Here is a 7,047-nt window from a genome sequence, read left to right on the forward strand (position 1 = left end):
CTGCCACCTCCCCCCCCACCACCCCCACCAAGCACCCACCATCCCTGTGTCTGCATCTGCCTACCTACCTAACCTTGCTGAGCATGCAGCCTGCCTGACGTGTGCCTTGAGAACCACGAGTATACAGAGTTCCTGTTCTAATGCATGATTATTTCAGTTAATTGAACTAATACCCTGTAGATGGGCATTTAGTTTTTTCTACTTTTTTTATATTATGAAATTGTGCCAACAGTATATGTCCATGAATGTGTTAACATAAAAACATTCAAACCCGTAAAGAATTTTTGTGAGTTAATTTGAGCCAAACTCTACAATTGCCGGGAAGCAGAACCTCAAGGGATTGAGATAATGCTCCGGAGAATGGCGGGTTACATCTGTATTTATACATTGCAATCCAAGGAAGAGACGTAGGTGAGTTACATGAAATCCATTGGTGATAGACCAATGGATGGGAAAAAGCAAAGCGGGGGATGGGGGAAACCCCTGGGATTGGATAAAAATTAAAATGATAGACACATACTTAGGTGGGTGCAGGATCAATTAACATGATAACAATGAAGGAGTTTGTGGTGTCTGTCCTGACACATTAGGTTGTGCTCCAAGGGGTCCAGAAAAAGGGAAGTTACAAGTTACCCAGACATTTCAAGGGTATGTTTTTACAGATGCAAAGAAACAGATGGGCTCGGTTAAGGTAAAGGTTGACTTTGTCAGTGAGGATACCTGCCTAGGATATAACTACCCACCATAATTGCTTTTAGTTAAAGTTTAATTTCAGGCCATCCTTTGTGGCTACTTTAGGTCTCTGAGTCTGCAAAACCAGCATGCAGGCCTCCCCTGAGCTTGTCAGATTAGCATGTGGCCCATTTCATCCACAAATGTTTCTGTTGCACTTTTGAAACTCGAATTTCGAACTGGGCAGGATGCAAAGGTAGCTTCCTGGGTTCTTGTCCAGGTGGATTCAAAGAATGAAGCCACAGACAAAAGGTGGAAAAGGTGGAAATTTATTCATAAACAAGCACGACTCCCACGTGGGGAGGGGGAGGGAGTCCCACTAAGTCCCTTTCTCTAAGGTTTATAAAGGCTGCAGGTCCTTGTGTCCTGATATCCCCTCTGATTGGTCACTAATAGCAGCTTCAGAGCTCAAACCCCACGTGGGGTTCCCCTCTTCTCTCCCTTGTGTTTTTCTATTCCCTTTGGCCTCCTCTTCCTTCTCTGAGTGAGTGGCTTCCTTCCCTGTACTCTGTAAATGCACACCTCCTGGCTGCTCCCTTATTCTGTGAATGTATACCTTTGGGCAGCTCCCAGCTTTGCAGCCTTGTGGTTCTCCCCATGGAACCCCTAATTCCTAAAACTTCCTAAACCTGCCTATTGTACCCGTAAAAAGTCCTTTCACCTTCAGCCTGCATGGTGCTCTGTGGCCCCTCCAGTGAGCAGCTCCCGCTGTGCCTCTGGGGGCTCTGCAGTGCGGGGCTGAAGGGTCTGGCCAGTGGAGGGGAATGCCACTTCATATTTTATAATTTTTAAGTGATGGGATTTTGACTGATTGGTCTTTTACTTTTCAACAGGCCCCCTGCCCCCGAATATCCTAATATATAAAAAGCTAGGGGCTGTCACGACAGAAACAACGGGATGGAAACTGAACAGCAGGCTGGGTGGGGCGGTCAGGCCATCAGGAGGGCAGTTGGGGACAACCAGGCTGGTGCGGGGACAGTTGAGGGTGACTAGGCTGGCTGGGGATGGGCAGTTGGGGATAACCTGGCCGATAGGCAGAGGCAGTTAGGGGTGATCAGGCTGGCTGAGGGGGCAGTTAGGGGCGATGAGGCAGGCAGGTAAGCAGTTAGGAGGCTGCGGTCCTGGTTTGTGAGAGGGCTGTCCGACTGCCAGTTTAGCACATTATTGAACCCAAGGAGAAGTTGTGGGAATCCCTGGAAAGAAATTTGTGGGTAACCTGGGACCCATTATCTGGGATTGGCATCTGAAGTTGGGGCAGATTGGTGGGACTGAACCCTTAACCTGTGGGGTCTTCAATAACTCCTGTTGGTGTCAGAATTGAGTTGAATCAGAGGAAACAAAGTGGTGTCCACAGAGACTGGAAACAGCTTGGTGGGGAAATCCCACAGCTGGTCTGGACTGTGAGTGTTGTAGAGGAGAAACAGAGGTGACTTTCCCCTTTCGGGCCCTGAGGAGGCCCCAGAACAGTCAGCGGCCCTGGGTCTGAAGGATGAATCAGGTCAGGCAGCCCTGGGGGAGGGTGAGGTGGGGGCTGATTGGGTGTGGGGAGGCCCCAGGGCTGGGTCTCAAAGGACCCAGAATCCTGGGATAAAGAGTCTGGTTCTGGAAGAGTCAGGCACACAGTATGCACTCAATCAATGTGTATTTAATTAATTTTGATTTTGCTCAAAAGTTGACTTGTTTATACTCAAAATATAAGCTGTGTATAGCATGTTGCTTCACACATTCCCCAAGAAGGTGGAGCCTTCTGCTTTTGGCCAGGGGATTGGAAAGGATTCCTGTCAATAATAGAGTAGGTCCTCGGGTAACCTGGGAGATCAGTTTCTATAGCTTGACATAACGCCATTGTTGTCGCCAGTCAGAAATGAAGTGAAACAGTAAAAGAAAATGAAAAGAAAGGTAACAATTCCTGTCGTAACCAGGACATGATGTAGGTAACCCGAGGACTGCCTTTCCTGCATCTTGTATTGCTTGTCCTGCAAAAGAAGGTGGGCGTGTCAGACAGGGCCCGGAACTGACAATGGGAGGAGGGTATGGGCAGTCAGTTTGAAGGGGCTGCCAGACCTCCAGGCCAATGGAGGGCCCCACTACCTTCTCAGATCTGAACTGTGCCTCCTTCAAACGATCCCCAGCCCTCCCTCTTACTCATATAGAGCCCCCACCCCCACCCCCAGGCAGCCCCAGACCTCCCCAGATGCTAATCCCAGGCTTACGCTGACCTTATTCCACCAGAGGAAGCCCATTCCTGTGAGTCCTACTGCCACGGAGCCCACGGCTAGCACAATTGCACCAGGCCCTGTTGCCCATGCTAGGCAATTCACAGTGATTGCTCCCTATGTGGAGGAAGAAAGGGGAAGGGTGACCTGTGACCCCCGCTCGCCCCACAGGATAGAGACAATGAGGGGACTATGGGGCTCAGGGTCCCGGCTGACAGGGTGGGTGGAACCAGAGGGAAGAGGAACACTCAAGATGGCCCCGTCCACTGAGCTGAGTGGGAAGAATGGGCTTCAAGGCAGATGCTGGCTCTGCTCACCCTCTGTAGTGAGCAACTGGGGGCCTAAGAACGGCCCTTGGCCCTCTGGGTGCTGCCACCTCATAGGTCATGGGGATGGCACTCTCCACCCCCTGGGCTGGAGGGAGAAAGCAAGTGGCCAGTGGCGCTGCTCACAGGGTGAGCTGGGCACACTGTAGAGGGTCCTGCAGGCTCTGGGGGATGTGGCCCTTCTGACTCTCCCCAACTGGGGATGGAGGCTGGGGGGTCCCTGTGTAACCGGACAATCATTGAGTCCGTGCTGCCTGTTACTCCTTGAGCCAATTCAGCAGAGCGTTTATTCCAATACTGCTGGCAGTGTTGGTGAGCAGCAGGTCATCCACAAACATCTGCTCTGCACCCACCGTAAGCCCGCTGCTTATATTGGGTAGAAGGACAAAGACTACATGGGGAAGTAGGCAAGGGTATGCCAAATGGGCAGTTTACAGGTCATACAGGCTGGAGATTTGCAAAGGCCTGAGCATCTGCAAAGGCTGGGGGTCTTCAAAGGGCTGGGGATATGGGAAGGGCTCCAGGCTCTGGTTTCTACAACTAGATTGTTAATCTTTCCATGATGACAGGCAGCTCCCTGGTGGGGATGATGGACTGCATTTCCAGGTGAGCTGCCAGCCAGGTCAGAATGTGCCTTCTTTCATCAGAACAAAACAATCACAGTTAACAGAGCATGATTAATGTTTCTTACAATTTCAGTTGGTCCCCAATATTCTGTTTCTGCCCCTATGACCTGGGTCCTCTGAGAACTCCTGGCCTGTCACTTGAGATGCCCCATCCCTTGGTCCTGGGGTCTTAGCCCAGAGGGAAGCAGTGGGCCCCCTTATGGGCCCTTAGTTGTCCTGGGTGCACCCTGTCAGTGGGGGAAATGACCAGAGTCCTGTTTTTGTCCCAGGAACTGGTGGCTGGGCATTGCCGGGCCTGGCTGAATCTCACCATAACGATCCCGACCAAGGAATTATATTCTTGCTTTTCTTTTTTAGGCATCTTCTCAAGGAATCAGAGCTCACACCTGTGGGGAGCACACCCCAAGTCACCTTCCCACACACTCCAAACCCCCTAGGGCCTCTGGGATCTCCTCCTCCAAGGAAGCAGGTCCCAACCTCACAGGGATCCTGCCCTGAGGAGATCACCTGGACAACAAGAGACCTGAGGGTTAATGGCCATGGAGCCAGGCCCATTCTCTGGGGGTGGGAGGGTGAGGGGTTGTCTGTGGAGTACCAGGGCCTGGCTGTGCCTTGGTCTCAGGAGTGTCCTCTCCAGCCTGGGGGAGAGATCACCTACTGCCCCTACCCTTTCCCCATTGCCTCTAGGCTCCCCAGTCTGGGTGGGGCTTCCCATTGTAGGAGATGCATCTTTTCATCTTCATAGAAAAGAAACAGCCTGTATTCAGCTACTGAATTTCCGCAGAGCAAGCAGGATATGTGGGGGGAGCGGGGAGGTGGGGAGAGATTATGAGAGCTGTGCACCTGGCTGGTAGCACATTTTCCAGGAAGATTCTGTAGACAAAAGGAGGTGGAGACAACTAGAAAAGGCCTCAGCCAATTTAAAAAAACGAAAAACCAATAGGAGACAATAAGACCTAGGCGACCTATGGGATAGAATGTAAACTCCATATACTCAGCCAAAGAGGAACTGGAGGAGGGACTTTCACACAAGAGGATAGATACTGCCTGTGCCAGCTAGTTCAGGTGAGCCTGCACCAATGGACATCCCCCTCTCGAGAAAGTTTTAAAAGTCTCCTTTTCGCCAGACTTCTGTGTCTGAGTCCGTTATTTGAATTCCGACAGGTGAGCCTTTCCTACACTGTCTCCTCACCCACCTTGGGAAACTGTTTTTTGAGGGAGCTCCTGTGGCCAGCAGCCCAGGCTTTGCCCACCTCCTGCCCATCCTCTTCAGCCCCTCCAGCTGTGCCCCCCCACCCCCACCTAGAAAACCCAGGCTTGGCTACTGGGCCCTGGGCCCCTCTCCTCTGCTCCCCGGGTCACATGGGGTTACTCACCAGCAGCCCCTCCCACTTCCCTGTCCACCAGCCTATTTCCTTTGGCTGCTCAGAACTCCTGACACCCCTCCTTCCCCAGCTCACTGCTCCCAGCAGGACCTGATAGATCCTCCCTTCCCCCAACTGGTGGGCGGGGTAGGACGTAACCTGCAGCCCAGAATTACCTGAGTGACTAACCAGGTACCTTATATGGACTATACATTGGACCACCAGTCCACACCTGCCAAATACCCTAAGCCCTTGTCCTATATGGACAACGCAGTAAGCCACCAATCAGCGTGCGCCGAGTACACTAAGCCCCCCACCCCTTCCCATTCCGCCCCTCAAAAGGCGTGCCCACCCCTGCACGTGCTGCTGTCCTCCCCTTGCAAGGCAGCCCAGCAATCTGGGGAGGGCCTGAGTGTGTGGTCACCTGACAGGTGATAGTGGGGTGAAGGGTGGCCCCACTGGGTACAGAGAAAGGAAGAGCTTGGGTCCTTGACCCACTGACACTCCCTGCCCAGCTCCCCCACACATTCCAAGGCCAGGGTGTCTGCTAACCCTGGCTCTCACCCTTTGTCCTCAGGTGCCCCTTCTAGAAGGCAGATCTGATTCCTGCCTGCAAATCATGTCCCTGCTGTATCTAGGCCCCCCTTGGCTGAGGGCCCCATTCCCTGAGGCTGAGCCTGCTGCCCTGTTCCAACCCCCTGCTGGACTCCCACATCTTGGTGAGGCAGCTCTCCTACCTTAGTCCCCAGCCTGTCCCCCGGATCTTACCTTGAGGAGACCAACCTCGATCCTCCTGCTCTACTGGTCTGACCCAGAAATAGACTTGGGACTTTGTTTCCTGTTCTTCCCCGGTATGTACCCAGTGGTTTCCCTGAAATCATGTGCCTTTTTTTCTGAGGTGATTATGATTCAGTCATTTTGTTTTCCTTTCACTTGCTCTGAAGAAACAGCAGTTACCACATAGCTTTTTGGGAGTCAACTAGGGACAACTGAGGGTGAGGGACAGAGGAGAAAATCAATGCCTGGGCAAGCTTGCCTCATGGCTGCTAGAGGAGAAATATAGTTGAAGCCCCAGACAGTAGGGGCAGTGCCAGGGGGTGGTGGGGACTGAGGCCAAAGATTCCATAATTCTGAGTCATTTGAAGAGGACCCTGAGCCTGTTGTGTAAACAGAGGTTCAGGTCCAGTCCTTGTGTCCAGTCCCCACCCCACAGACTGCAGCCCCCATCCCGCACTCATAATCCCCGAAGACAACGTTTTTGGCAAAGGCCCTTCCTCTGGGAGCTCACAGTGTTAGAAACGCTCTCAGAAATGTAACAGGAATGAAATAAACACTCGAAACCGGACCGGCAAGGCCATTTACCCCTGTGCACAAGGGTGCTCCTCCAGCTGGAAATCATGGGCAAAGCACATCTGAAAGGTTTTATTTCCGGACACGGGGGTCTGCCCTGCCCCTCACTCTGAACTCTGACTTGATTGGTCAGGGCTCAGACCTTCGCTTCCCATTATTGTGTGATTGGCTAATTCAGAGGATGGGGAGGGGTAAGACAGAGCCCAGGATGGTGGCCCCCAGGGGAGCTGTAAGTCCTGTGGGCCTAAATGGCAGCTGCCTAAAAGAATTTGACAGAAAAGATTACTTGTTTATTCTCACAAACAAAAATACAGGCTAGCAAAACTTTATTTCCTAGGATTGAGAAGATGTTTGTCGCTCTTGTTTTTGTTTTTTTAAATAATCAGATATCTGATTAACACAATATGACACTTAACTATTTTTTAAAATGGAT

The 7,047-nt window shown here is 51.8% G+C and overlaps 3 long non-coding RNA genes across 3 annotated transcripts in view; 1 reads left to right on the forward strand and 2 right to left on the reverse strand.

The window, feature by feature from the left end:
* The window catches only part of LOC102774050, a 12,389-nt gene extending 6,294 nt beyond the window's left edge, over positions 1–6,095 (reverse strand). The window contains exon 1 of the long non-coding RNA XR_435245.2: positions 6,033–6,095. This is a non-coding gene — a long non-coding RNA (uncharacterized LOC102774050). The remainder of the gene's footprint in view (positions 1–6,032) is intronic.
* The window catches only part of LOC107181788, an 11,314-nt gene extending 5,117 nt beyond the window's left edge, over positions 1–6,197 (forward strand). Inside the window, exons 2-4 of the long non-coding RNA XR_001512495.1 lie at positions 1,218–1,220; positions 4,363–4,369; positions 6,042–6,197. This is a non-coding gene — a long non-coding RNA (uncharacterized LOC107181788). The remainder of the gene's footprint in view (positions 1–1,217; positions 1,221–4,362; positions 4,370–6,041) is intronic.
* Positions 2,373–3,257, reverse strand: LOC102774239. The gene is made up of 2 exons (XR_435246.1): positions 2,952–3,257; positions 2,373–2,708 (listed from the first exon to the last, which is right to left on the reverse strand). It is a non-coding gene; the product is annotated as an uncharacterized LOC102774239 (long non-coding RNA).
* Positions 6,198–7,047: the final 850 nt, after the last annotated feature.

This window comes from Myotis davidii, unplaced genomic scaffold (genome assembly GCF_000327345.1).
Source record: "Myotis davidii unplaced genomic scaffold, ASM32734v1 scaffold1334, whole genome shotgun sequence".
In the NCBI taxonomy this organism is placed as follows: Eukaryota; Metazoa; Chordata; class Mammalia; order Chiroptera; family Vespertilionidae; genus Myotis; species Myotis davidii.